General features: G+C 40.8%; 1 pseudogene; it reads left to right on the top strand.

Annotated features, from left to right (window-relative positions):
• The first annotated feature begins 790 nt into the window (after positions 1-790).
• Positions 791-9283, top strand: LOC121453546 (annotated as a pseudogene).
• The last annotated feature ends 5771 nt before the right edge of the window (positions 9284-15054 follow it).

Below are 15054 nucleotides of genomic sequence, written 5' to 3'. Positions count from 1 at the left end.
AAAGTCAGCCTGGTTTACAAAGTGCGTTCCAGAACAGCCAAGTCTATACAAAGAAACTCTGTCTTGAAAATCCAAGAGAGAGAGAGATTGAGACAGAGCAGATCTTTGGGGAAAGGAAATGAACGTAAAACATTTTGTCATGATGTCTTTCCAAAATTGGTAGGGTTTTATTGTTGCTTATTTGTTTGTTTTGTGATACGATGTTTCTCTGTAACTTAGACTGGCTTTGAACTCTCAGTCATCCTGTCTTGGCCTCTGAATGTGCACTTGCCGGTGTGCACCACTACGCCCAGCTCCACTTGATATTATATATGACGTCATGAGGGTGATGTCACTGACACTACAGCCCACACAGATGGGACAAAGCCCAAGATTTCTTTCATGGTCTCTGAAAGTTTTGCGACTCCACATCAGTCTCGGAACCGTCAGGCAAAGGTGACAGCCTCACCCAAAGTGGAATCTCCACTGTGTCGCCATTTTGTGTTCCTTTCACTTTGGGTGGCTTCTTGAAAGTTTTGCTGACCAGGGACAAAGGCAGGAGATTCCACCTCAGCCTGACGCTGTGTGATTTAAATGGTGCTGCACTGTAATCCTCGGGACCTTTTTGTCACTGGTTGCTTTGGCAATGTCATAACCAACCTTTTGGAAAGAGACTGATATGGGGCAAATACTCTTTGGAGTAAGCTTGATGTGAACATTACAACTGGTATACTTACATATACGATTTTGACACAATTAAAATTATATAGAATGGGGAAGGCAGTTGCTGTCAGAAAACCTAAATTTTGAGATGATTGAAGAAACCCATACCTTTGCTTTCTATGAGCTGAAAGCCAAAAACAAAGCTATTCCTAATATCCTTAATTATAATCGCTATTTGGTAACATGGTCCTCAATTTATTGAGGGAAGGAGAACCTTTAGAATAACCTAATATTTTAATGGATAAGGAAGGGAGGAGTGTGTAGAAACTGGTACAACCAACCTACATAGGAATGTTAAAGCATCCATAAGCAGACATTTGCAACCCACTGTGGATTTGCATTTTAAACTCAATACTTTACATTGTAAAAATTACATTTTTTTCCACCAAATTTAACCTGTTCAAACACATCTGTATCTTTTAACTAAACCAGTGGCTCTCAATCTGTGGGTTGCAACCCCTTTGGCAAATCTCCATCTCTGAAAATATTTAAATTAAATTATGATTCATAACAATATTAAAATTACAGTTATGAAGTAGCAACAAAAATAATTTTGTCATTAAGGATCACCACAACATGAGGAACCGTATTAAAGGGTCGCAGCACTAGGAAGGTTGAGAACCACTGATAAACTATCATTTTTGTATTTATTCTCTCGGAGTCCAATCCCTCCAGCCATATTATCTTTTATTCTTTTATTTTAGTTACATGTATGCGTGCATATGCATGTATAACATACAGCCTTATGTATACCAGGTTGATCTCAAGCTTGCTAGGTAGTCAATGCTGGCCTTGAACTCTTATTCCTCCTGACTCTACCTCCTCAGTGCTATGATTACAGTCTGCAAGACCATGCCCAGTTTCCAGCTTTAATTTATTTTCTTCTTGGTATTTATTACACCAAGTACCTTTGGTTGTTTTGTTTGGTCCTTAGGATAGAACCCAGGGATTCATGCATTCTGGGCAAGCACTCTACTACTAAGCTACAGAGGAGCTAGTACTTAAACGAGCCTTTCTGAAAGGGGCATAGACAACAAGTATGACAGAAATGGACTTAGCTAAGCATGTGGTCAGACAGTTGGAGGTCTGGGCAAGTCAAGACCATTGGCCAGACAGGCAGCCGACTTGGCAGGTCCAGGAAGCTGGCCGGCTTTAAAGCCTCCTTTAAAGGTAGCAATCAAGGTCAATGAGGCAAAGTAATTAGACCCTGCAGGACAGTGGTCCAGAGCCACTGCTAGAAAGAACTTGTTCTCTGACTGACACCCAAGAACTTTTTTCATCTAGTGCAATTTAGAAACTCTGCAGTCTATATACCCTATCTAAAGAGAACAAGACAATTTTTAAGACTCCCTAATTCCAAAAAGCTAACTGCACTGACTGGTTTTGTGTGTCAATTTGACATAAGCTAGAGTCATCAGAGAGGAAGGAGCCTCGGTTGAGGAAATGTCTTGATGAGATCCGGCTATAAGATATTTTCATATTTAGTGATCAATAGGGAAGGGTCCAGCCCAAGGTAAGTGTTTCCATCCCTTGATGGTAGGCTCTGGAAGAAAGCAGGCAGAGCAAGCCAGGGGAAGCTAGCCGAGTGTGCAGCACCTCTCCATGGTCTCTGCATCAGCTTGTGCTTCCAGGTTCAACAGCTTCTGCTTCCAGCTTCCTGGCCTGTTTGAGTTGCCATCCAGACTTCCTTTGTTGATGAACAGCAATACAGAAATATAAGCTAAACAAACCCTTTCCTCTCCAGATTGTTTTTTGGTCATGGTGTCTCATTCCATTAATAGAAACCCTAACTAAGACACTAATAAACAAAACGGGATTTTCTAGTTTTTTTTTTTGAAAAAAGCTCTCTCACACTATTGCCCAGGCTGGCCTGGAATTCACTTTGTAGCTAGGTTCAAACTCACAGTCAAACTTCTGCCTCAGCCTTAAACATGCAGAGAAATAGGCCGTGCCACTACTCTAGGCTCAAACAAGAATGTTTTCATTGTTACGGTTGTTTAAAGAAAGATAGAAGTAAACAAAAGGACACCCTGTCTCCACATAGTCTTGTGGTTTGGGTGTGCAGGTGATAGCATAAGCTTAGCTGAAGACTGAATTGAAGGCGAATTCTTCAGAGCTGCCCTAGTTTGCTTTCTACTGCTGTGGTAACACCATGACCAACAGCATTCTGGGGAGAAAATGGCTTATTTGGCTTATACATCCCTATCATCGTCCATCATTGAGAGAGGTCAAGGCAAGAACTCAAGCAGGGCATCAACCTGGAGGCAGGAACTGAAGTAGAGGTAATGGAAGAATGCTGCTTACCGGCTTGCTCACCGTGGTTTGCTCAGTCTTAGAGAACCCAGGGCGACACTTCCCACAGTGAGCTAGGCCCTCTCCCCAACAATCATTAATTTAGAAACACTCAACTTGCCTAGAAGCAGTCTGATGGAGGCATTTCCTCAGTTGGGGTTCCTCTTCCCAGAGAACTCTAGGTTTGTGACCAGTTGACAAACAAAACAAAACCAGCGCATGTGTCTTGGAATTTTTCCATAGGGTTTCTCTTTTTCAGAACTCCACTTGCAGCCAGATGTGGTGATATATGCCCATAGTTCCAGGCACTTGGGTGGCAGAGGCAGGAAGATCTCTTGGGACCAAGGCTTCATCTCTCTAAATTAAAAATAAAAAATTTGAGAAAGGACAATTAGTAAACTTAAGGGCAAAGGCAACCTGTAGCTATTTCTGCCAAACAACACTGTCTCTTCATGTCTGTTGAATGTGAAATTTTCCCACAGGCACACGTATTTGAATACTTGGTCCCTAGCTGGTGACTAGAATCTTTGGGATGGGCAGAGACTGCCAGGACCTGATTATTATAGCCAGGCCACACTTCTGTTCCCACTCCCCTCACCCTTGTCCATCGAGGTATTACGAATGCTACCTCCTGCTCCTGTTGCTAAGGAGGAAGCTAGTCCAGCTGTCAGCTTCCAACTCTCAACCCTCTGAATCTTGAGCCCAAATAAACCTTTCCTCCTTTAGTCCTCTTCTGTCGGGCATTTGGTCATGAGAATGAGGAGAGTAACAAACACGATGTCCTAATCTAAATAGCATCCATGCTCTCAAAAAAAAAAAAAAAAAACAGTGCATTCCCACATAGGGAGAGTGGAGGACATCTTGAAAGAATCAGTTCTTTGTCCAGCATGTGAATGCCAGGGATTAAACTCAGGTCATCAGCTTGCCAGCCACGCCTGATTTTTAAACATCACTTATTTATTCTTTGCAGTATACTGTTCCTGTGTTATATCTTGTATAATAAACCATTAAATGTAATTTAAATAGTTTTTTAAAAGTTCATTCCCAGAAATTACTAAAGTCCTAAATCCAATGCTCTCTTCTTAAATTTTAATTCATTTTACCCCCTGGAGTATCATCTTTTATTATTGTTGTTGTTTAAATCAATGTACAACCAAAATATTTCACTCAATGGTATCTCCTCACATTTAACACTCCAGGGGCATGACTAGATGTAGTTCTTGGTTCTCCATGGCTTGCTTTCTTTACTCCCGCCCCTCTGAAACCTACTTCCCTTCCTGTGGCTGAACTCTTGACATCATGGCCATCTGCAAGGCTTGTGTTGGTAGTACTGATATTATTCCTGAGCTTCAGTCCCATCCTTTCAAACAACATCTATAATTACTTCAAATTCACAAACCAAAATTATCCTTAGCCTCCCTCACCAAAACAGCTCATCATGCTGTTTTCTCCCTATTTTTATTGAACTAGTAAAATACTATTTCCTTAGACATCTAACCTCTAATCAATGGCTTATCTCAAGTCCCACTCTCCTAAGAGAGACCTTCAAAATACTCTCATTTATCCAGAGCAAAACTTCTCTACAAAGAATATTAAATACGTATAGCATAGCAGGCATCAATTGTGCTATCTATACCAGAAAATAGAAATATGTAAGAAAATACCATTTTATTTTTGAAAATTATAAGCTATAAGATTTTTTTCTCAGAGAAAATGTATGTATGACATTTTTGTATATTAAGAAAGGGCATTTCTTTATCTATTGCTACTTTTTAGGATTCAGAGGATATAGAACCTACAACAGAAAATCTGATTGCCAGTTGGGCAGTGGTGGCCCACACCTTTAATCCCAGCATATGGGAGGCAGAGTCAGGTGGATCTCAGAGATTGAGGCTAGGCAGTTCTGTAAGAGTGAATTTCAGGACAACCAAGGCTACAAAGAAAAGCCTCATTTCAAAAATAAAACAAACAAAACCTTCCCCAGCCAAACAACAAACAAACAAAACCCAAAAAGCTGATTGTCTACAATGTGCCTTAATTAAAGAGCCAAGACTTTTAGCAAGTTATTTACTAAATGTCCATCTTATAAAGGCTGTGTTTTCTATACTTTGGGAAGCAGAGAAGGAAAATGCTAGATGAAAGATAAGCAGTCCATCCATTCAATTCTTCTTTATTCCCTCTGAAATTCTCTCAATTCCATACTTCTATTAAAAAATAAAAAACAGCAGCAGGTGAACTTTACTGTGGAGTCATGTGATACATCAAGTGTCTGTAGATGTGGTAGTCTCTCCTTCCTAGACTCTCTGATCCCCTTCTTGGGGCTAATTCACATGCTAGTATTTTCCAAAGGTGTAGAAAACTGGGACTCTCATGTAAAAGGAACTGAATTCAAACCAACCAAAGGGAGTGAAGAAGTCATGGGGAGTCAAGTCTCACGAATTTGGATGGGAAGGTCATGAAGTAGGCTTTGACCAAGGGTTCAGGTGAGGCTGTCATGACATTCTTGTATCCCTTATCCTGTCAAAGCTGGAGTTCAGTACAACCTTCCTTCCTAAAACATGCAGATGTTATCTATGTCTAGAAAGCGTTAAAGATGGAAAACCCCCTGCTAGGTGGAGAAGGGCTGTCATGGGCCTGGCTGGGGTTTCAGCTCTGAACTGGTTATGGTTACTAAGTAATCTGAGGTAAGGCAGAATGCCCACCAGTCAGCCGAGCTCTGTTTTCAGACAGCCCAGTGAACTGCGTGATCTTAGGAAGTAACTTACATTTACTGTTTCAGATTCGTTATCTGTAACCTGGGAATTATATTCTGTGTGGGACACAGAATAATCTCAAAACAAGTGTGCTGGCTACTTTTATGTCAATTTAGCACAATCTAGAGTTATCTGAGACGAGGGAACCTCAACTGAGAAAATGGCTTCATAAGATTGAACTGTAGATAGGCAAGCCTGTAGGCCATTTTCTTAATAATGATCAATGCGGGAGGGCACATTGGAGGCGGGGTAGTACAACTAGAAAGAAATCATAAGGATCAAAGCAGAATTCAGTGGAATAAAGACTCAACAGTGTAAAGAGTGAAATAAAGAGTTGGTTATACATATGCACACATATATAATCACACACATATGTATGTATAACATGTATTAAAACCCATCATAGTGTACATTAACTAAAAATTTAATTAAAATAAAATATCCTGTATAATCTTCCCTTTGGTTAAAAGTGTGTGTAGCAGCCGGGCGGTGGTGGCGCACGCCTTTAATCCCAGCACTCGGGAGGCAGAGGCAGGTGGATCTCTGTGAGTTCGAGACCAGCCTGGTCTACAAGAGCTAGTTCCAGGACAGGCTCCAAAACCACAGAGAAACCCTGTCTCGAAAAACCACAAAAAAAAAAAAAAAAAAAAGTGTGTGTAGCATACCAGAAAAAAATATTAATAATGGTTTTCTCTGAGGGAGATTTTTTCATTGTTTGTAACTCTTAACTTCTGCATTTTCTTATTTTTAACAATAAAAATACTTATACCTTAAAGAAAATTGAAACAACTAGACATGGTCGCACTCCTACCCCCTTTAAGTCCAGCACTCGGGAGGCAGAATCAAATAGATAATTGGGAGTTTGAAACCAGCCTGGTCTACATAGTGAGTTTCAGGACAGAGAGGGCTACATAGTGAGACTCTGTCAAACAAAAACGATAACAAAAAAAAAACAAAAAACAAATGTATGTTCTACTATTTTCAAGTAAGTCTCTTATTTTCTGAGAATTACTCTTTCTCTTTCTATTTGTAAAACACGTAATAATCTTGTTTTAAGATTCTCAATTTTATGCTTCTTTTTAGATACGAGGTCTTTTTGTGTAGACCAAAGCCACAAATTCATGATACCTCTCTCTCTCTCTCTCTCTCTCTCTCTCTCTCTCTCTCTCTCTCTCTCTCTGTTTTTTTATAACAAGGTTTCTTTGTGTATCTTACTCTTTAGACCAGGCTGTCCTAGAACCTGCCTCTGCCTCCCCAGTACTGAAATTAAAGGCATGTGCCATCACCACCATACAATTCATGATATTTCTGCCTGCTCTAGTTAGCATTTCTGTTGCTAAGATAAAGTACTGACCAAAACAAACTTGGGGAAGACAGGGTTTATTTAGCTTACCAGTTATATAGTCCATCACAGAGGGAAGGTGAGGTGGGAAATCAAGGCAGAAACCTGGAGGCAGGAACTGAAGCAGAGACCACAGAGGGATACTGCTTACTGGCTTGTTTCCCCCATCCTGCTCAGTCATCTTTTTTCCACGAACCAGGACCACCATCCCAGGGACAGCACCATCCACAGAGGCCTGGGTCGTCCCACATCAGTCATTCATCAAGGAAATGCTCCATAGACTTCCCAGTCTGATGGAGGCATTTTCTCAATTGAGGTTCCCTCCTCCTAAGAGACTCTAAGTTGTAGCAAGTTGAAACAACAAACCAGCATCTTGCCTGGGCCTCCCAAGCCTGCTAATGTTTATATTAAAATCATGAACCACCACACCAGACTTGCGCAAAATTTGATTTTTTTCACGCTTATTCTAACTTTGTATTTTAGGGAGAGAGAGAGAGAGAGAGAGAGAGAGAGAGAGAGAGAGAGAGAGAGAATGTGTGTGTGTGTGTGTGTGTGTGTGTGTGTGTGTGTGTGTGTGTGTAAGTGCAGATACATGTGTGCCACAGCACATGAGTGGAGGGTAGAAAGCAACTTTTAGGGGTCAGTTCTTCTCACTTTGTTGAGATTACGTCTTGTTGATTATGTCCTATGCACTCTAGGCTAGCTAGCCTGTTAGCTTCCTCTGCCTCCTGCTCTTCAGCTCACCACAGACATGTGGGGACTGCAGATGCACACCACTGTCAGCTTTATTGCACATACAGACAACTTTTGTCACCTAAGACAATTTGTTATTTTCACTATAGTGACTATTACTGAAATAAAAGGTTTCTCCCCTCCCCTGCAGTTATATAAGCAACGGCAATTTCTGGTCAGAGGTGACTCTTTAACCAGACACACTGCCTGCAAATTATGCCAAGAGCTCCAGGGATGCAGTTGCCCAAGTTTTCACAAATGCTGAGTAAGCCTTTTGCTGATGCAGCTGCTTTTATTTTTTTGAGTTGTCCACCTTCCTGCACAGGTATGAAAGTGAGAACCCGAATTTGAAATTGTGTTTGCAAAGGCCAATTGATGCAGTGTCTGTAAGGGCTGATGGACTGTTTAGAACTTGAGTTGTGTGGAAAGGGTGAAACCTTAGGTTCACAGTCTAATTGCAATTTACCTTGAGTTATATTTAGCTCTGTAATTAGCAAATCCTTGGCTATGTCTGAGTCAGACTGAACGTCCTGTGACTAATAGATAAAAACCTTCGAATGTATTAACTAAAATAGTTGTGGTTCCATCAACAAAAAGGCCGAGTGAGCATTTCAGACAGCATCTGAGCCTGTAGCTTGAGAGTTCTCCACTTTGCTGGAAACTACTTCTCTGACGTTTCCACCAATATTTATTAAAACTATCTGCAGGGTGGTGGTGGCACACACCTTTAATCCCAGCACTTCGGAGACAGGGGCAGGTGGATCTCTGTGAGTTGGAGGCCAGCCTGGACTACAAGAGCTAGTTCCAGGACAGACTCCAAAGCTACAGAGAAACCCTGTCTCAAAAAAACAAAACAAAACAAAACAAAAAAGTGTCTGGCCCTTACCTTTAATCCCAGCACTCAGGAGGCAGAGGCAGATGGATCTCTGAGTTTGAGGCCAGCCTGGTCTACAGAGCGAATTCCAAAACAGTCAGTGCTACAGAGAAACCCTGTCTAGAAAAACAAAAAAACAAAAATCAAAACCCAAAAAACAACAAGAAAAAAAGTTTCTCGAGTTGCAACTTTCTTTTATTACTATTAGAACTTCCTAAGCTCTCCTTTCCAACTTGAGCCCGGCAGAATGGCTCCCACAAAGAAGAGGGGCGAGAAGAAGAGCGAGCCATCCTGCCATCAACGAGGCGGTGACCTGAGAATACACCGTCAACATTTGCAAGCACACCCAAAGAAATTTAGAAGTTTTCCATGAAGGAGATGGGGACTCCATATGTGTGGAATGATACTAGGCTCCATAAAGCCATCTGGGCCAAAGGAATAAGGAATGTTCCATACCGTATCCAGACACGTTTGTCCAGAAAACGTCGTGAGGATGAGGACTCACCAAACAAGCTCTACACATTGGTAACTTACGTACCTGTTACCACATTCAAAAATCTACAGACAGTCAATGTGGACGAGAACTAACCTGCTGAATGTCAAATAAAGTTGGAGAACTGCCACAGAAAGAAAAAAAAAACTTTCCGAAACTGCTTCCACATTGGAACATGGAATTTTGGGTAAACTAGCTGTGTTCTTTCAGATATTTGGCTCCAGAATAAACTATCTTTTCTCCTTGGAGTTGAGAATTCTGTTTTTGTGTAGAGAACACCTACCTCTAATAGGTATCACAAGCTGATTAAAGTCACCTGATTCTCGTGACTTAATAATGACAAAACATTCCTAGAAGAAATGGGTTTTTAATCAAGTGAATATCTAATTAGCTAAGAATCAGGTGTCACTAGAAGGCTTGGAGCCACCAAGAGAGTTTTAAAACAGCCAAGATTGTTTAGATGTACATTGGAGGAAGCAGCCTTTGACAGCTTCTGACAACTCAGGAAACTAGGGAGACGGGAGGGAAGGAATAGAGCACGCCATCCTGATGGTTCTTTGAAGCAACAGCAAAAGCATTCAGTCTTGGGGATTCAGAAACATGGATCTGACAGCAGTGGCTCTTGATCCAGTCCCTGTCTCTGGTCATTCTATGGTAGTCATTTAGTTTTGCTCTCAGGCAACTTGTTGGGGTTGGAGACAAGGATTGACAGATGTCAGTCAAGTTGTGAGCCTTCTGTCTGACAGCTTCTGGATTTTTAACAGGTACTGAGGTTTCCTAATAATGCTTGAACTCCAGCCAAATAACTTGAGGAAGAGTTGGGTCCTGTTGGCCTGTCTGATTTCTACCTAAGCACCCTGAGTTCAGGGTTACCACCCTGGGTGGTAATATGACCCAGATCTAAAATGATCTTGGGGAAATTAATCTCTTTGAGTTTAGGTTTCTTCATTTGTAAAAACAAAACAAAACAAAACAAAACAAAAAACCAAAGCAAAGGCATTATTCTTAAATACTGAGACTAAATACTTATTAAAATGTGTAGTGGGGCCAGGTATGGTGGGACACACCTTTAATCCCAGAGAGTTCCAAGACAGCCAATACCACGTAGACTCAATGTTGTCATTTGCCCCTCCCCCAGCCTGAAAAAAAGTACAGTGGAAATTTGTTAACCACAGATTTTATGAATAACTCTCTTTAAATGCTTATGGGTGAAGAAATCTCCCAACCGAGCTTTTGAGTGTGAGCTAAGTATATTAAGCAACAACGTTCATATTTTAGAGATGTTTGAATTATATTTCAAATGTTTGAATTATATTACAAATGTTGGCCAAGATCCCAACTCATTGTTCAAACCCCTTTTAAAACTATAGTATTCTTGGTGGCATGTCTCTATAAAAGGTTGTTGTTGGCAGTGTAAGGTTTCTATAGTACCTAAGGTCTTAGTTTCAAGGAGATCTTTATTTTATTTTCACTTGCTATGTGTTCAGAATGCTTATAAGAAGTTCAGCAAATAGTCCACCCATTTGAACAATAGTCATGGTATTAAGAACTTCTCTTAGCCCTAACTTCTTGGCCTATTGGGTGTTACCTGAAGTTCCTGACTCCTATGCCAAAGGACAGGGACTTGCATTGGTGAAGCTGGAATAGAAGACATTGAACATTTCTTGTAATCAGAGAGTGAAGAGATGCACAATAACTTCTCTGTCTGAGCTGTCTCCTATCGAGTCTTTTTCATTCTGAGGATCTTAAAGATTGCTTGTTTGCTCTTCACACTAGCGCAAGCCACGTACTCACATAAAAATCTCTCTTCTCTTAAAGAAGAGCGCTGAAGACAGAATAACATCTCTACGGTCTTCTGGTGCCAGAAACCGCTTAACAGTTTACTTTTCTTTTACTGCTTCTTGTGTGTGTGAGTGTACATGCGGAGCCAGAGATTGACTCTGTGCACCTTCCTCAATCACTCTGTTTTGTTTGTTGACTGGTTGTTTTTTTTTGAGACAGGGTCTCTTTTTGCATCTGGAGTTCATCGATTCATCGATTCTGCTAAGCTAGATGGCCACTTAGCTTCAGGGATCTAGCTGCCCATCCCCCCCCCTCCAGTGCTAAGATTCTAGACGTGTGCCAGTACGCCCATGCTTTACATGAGTGTTAGGGATTTGAACTCAGTTCCTCATGCTTGCCCAGTTGTAGTAGGCACTTTACCAACTGAGCCATCCTCCCACACTAACAGTTTGGACTTTAGAGATTCTACTGCCAGCAGCAATGAGAAACATACAGAATATTTTTTTTAAGACTTCCCTTTTAGGATCTTTCTTCCTCTTTTATTTCTTGGAAAATAAAGAGGAAAACAATACAAGGTCATACAGCCTCCAAGGAAAGGAAAGAATCACACAGTTCAGCCTCACTAGAGAAAAAATGGATTAACACTTATCTTAGGCTATTTGTTTTAGAAGGTGGATCTGTGACCTTTGAGCAGAAGGAAGGTAGAGATTGAGAAAGCAAGATTCAAGCAGGCAGTGTTGTCTCAATAAAGAGACAGGGAACGGAGGACAAGGGGCAAGTAGAACAATTTACCTTTACCCCCTTCCTCATCTCACTATAGGAGACAGGAGTACGTTTATGATTGAACAGAGCTATACTAAATGCATGTTAGGACACGGTCTATGAGAATTAGCAGCTGGCAAGCATTAAAGAAACACTACAAGGGAGGAAGAACAAGATGGCTTAGCAGGTAAGGAGCTTGCCACTAAGCATGAAGACATGAGTTCAATCCCCAGGATCCACATGGAGAAAGAAGAGAATCAACTCTTGCAAGTTGTTCTATGACCTCCACATATGTGACGCCACCCCTACCTTCCATAGAATAAATAACTAAATGTTTGAAAAAACACAGAGAGCTATTGTTTTAGACTATGCTCCTACACAGACTTGTCTACAGATAAAAATAAAGTCAGTCATATTAACATTCCACCATGCTGAGACTGAGCTATTTATCTGACCTGAGAAATTAAGATTAGGAAGAGAGCCAGCTTTTCCGAATAGGCCAATTTCCCTTGGTACGATAAGGAGGCTTCCTCTGCTTTAATACAAATGAAGTTACTTTAAATACCCTGATCTTATTTAATCACTTAATTTTACCATTGCTCTATCTCTCTATCTGTATCTATAAGAAAAGAAACTCTGAAGAAAGTAATTTTGTTTTTAGATTTTTGTTTCTCTTTTCTAAAATTAAGTGCATTTTTGGTATCATAGGAATCATAGAAATATATATTTATTTATTTTTGCCAGGTTTTGAAGACAGGGTTTCTCTGTGTAGCTTTGACTGTCCTGGAACTCACTCTGTAGACCAGGCTGGCCTCAAACTCACAGAAATCCGACCACCTCTACCTCCTGAGTGCTGGGATTAATGGGGTGTGTCACCACTGTTTGGCAGAATATATATTTCTTATTAACAAATATTAACTGTTTATATTAATGAGGTTCAGTGTGATATTTTACCAGTGGTAGCTATCATTCCCTACTCTTTATCAAGTTTAGAGCCTTCAATATCCTAAATTGTAGATCTTAATAAATATTAGATTAGATTACTCTGCCAGGCATGTACAGATTGTAATCAGGGGGCTACATGCAGCCAAACACTAAAACAAATGACCCCCAACATAAAATTGTAAACTTACTTAAAATAGTATGAGATGTTGCATATGTGTGTGTGTGTGTGTATTGACTGTATAGTTCTCAAGCATGACCCTGACTTGTGTAGATGACAACATCATGCTATAGTGCCAAAGGCCATTTGGCCTTAAAGCTGTTCTATAGTTAATACATCAGAACATTTTCTATTCATGTTTGGTACTCATTATCAATCTTCCCTTTGTCTCTTCTTCCCTTCACCACTCTCCACTCTTAGTAATTACTTTTCTACAGTAAGGTCATCTTTAATATACTTTTACGGATAAGAAGTCATGCTAACAACCGACTGATGGCAGGATGCCGTACTAGTATGATAAATGCCTTATGAGTTATGGCTGACAGTGGAGAATGATAAGGGAGAGGAGGAATGGATATGATCACTTTCATATTCTGTGTCATAAGAATACATTTATACTTTATATAGTATATGATGAAGTATAAATGCACATATACGTTGTAAACAGCTCAACATGAACATGCTGCCACTAGTTTGTTAATCTAAGTCAACCCCTAGTCTAGAGGATTCTGTATGAGGGATACAAGGCTCAGAGGCCTTGGGAGTATGCAACCCAGGTGCACTGAGAACTATAGTAAATTGTGGGATATTTGATCACATTGTGAACCCCGAGTTTGAGTTTGAATTGTTTAAACAAAATCAGCCTTGGATCAGGAGGCTGAGTTAGCAACTAGTTGACAGAATGTAGTCATAGAGAGTCATAGGGTGTCTCTAAGATGATAGAGAGATGCTCAGGAACTAGTAGGGAGGAACTTAGCCTGGGTTCTTTTGTTTTGGTGGAGAGGAAGGACGCTCTAAGATCAGCTAGTTGCTACTTTATGAGCTAGTAGGGTTTCACCCCAATCTCTTGACTTCTAAGTCTTATTGACAAATAGAATGATAGAGATTTAATTAGAAGCTATAGTTGGTGGCAGTGGTGTAGCTGGTGTCTACGGGAACAGATTTCCCACCAGGCCATGCCTGAGTGGTCGAGCCGCTGCCGGAGACTCAGCCCAGTAACCGTGGGCTGGCTAAAATAGCAGCAGATTAAAGTGCCACCTCTGTGCTGCAATAATGGTAAAATAATAATGATAGCAAGGGAAGGTGCAGGAGATGAGAGAAAGAGAAAGAGAGAGAGAGAGAGAGAGAGAGAGAGAAGTGGTTCTCAACCCTTCTAATGCTGCAACATTTTAATACAGTTCATCATGTTATGGTGGCCCCCAATCATACAACTATTTCATTGCTACTTCATAACTGTAATTCTGCTACTGTTGTGAATCATAAAGCAAATATCTGATATGCAGGGTATCTGTTATGTGACCCCCCATAAAGGTTATGACCCACAGGTTGAGAACCAGTGCTTTAGTGACAAAGACTGGCTTTGTTTACACCCTATGTAACCTGCTGGATGGATATGTGGTGAAAGGCAGGTGTCTAGGATTAATTGGCTCTTTGAAAATCATACAGTTTACAAATTCAATTTCCATCTTTACTCAGTACCAGTTTATTGCCAGGCAGGCCAAGCTCTGTTATTCTGGTCACAGACTTGCAGGTCATAAACCTCTCTGTTGACACTGTTCTCCTTGCACTGCGGTGTGAAAGCACAGACAACCCAGAAGTGATTATACATCTATGCTCTATGAATGACAACAGATATAACTTTTATAACTTTTTGGTTTTCCTTCCTTCCTTGCTTTCTTCCCTCTCAGCCAAACACTTCTCCCTCCAGACGCCCCCCGCCCCCCCACCACCACCACCATTGTGTGTGTGTCTGTTCCTAGAGACTGAACATAAAGCCTTGTGGATGCTAGGCAAGGACTTTACCATACCACTGAGCTATATCCTAGCTCTGTTTTGGAGATGAAGTCTTACTAAGTGGTCCAGGTTGGCCTCAAACTCAATCTATAGGTCAGACAGGCATTGAACTTACGATAGTCACTTATGCCTCAGTCTTCTGGGCAGAGATGATTATAGGCCTGTACCACCAGTCCTGCCTAAATTTCATAAATATTATGTGTCATGAAATATCATTCCCTTGTTGATTTTTTCAGCCACTTAAAAACTATAAAAACCCATCCTTAGGTCAAGGACTCTATAAAACAGAAGCAGACTGCATTTGGCCCAGGACCCACAGACTTGGTCCAAATTCCTGAGTATAAAGTTAGGAAATAGCTAGGGGGT

Source organism: Microtus oregoni, unplaced genomic scaffold (assembly GCF_018167655.1).
Source record: "Microtus oregoni isolate MIOR12 unplaced genomic scaffold, Mior012 000011F_ref0000422, whole genome shotgun sequence".
NCBI lineage: Eukaryota > Metazoa > Chordata > Mammalia > Rodentia > Cricetidae > Microtus > Microtus oregoni.
Note: the sequence above shows the minus strand (reverse complement) of the source record. Positions and strands in the feature narration are given on the sequence as shown.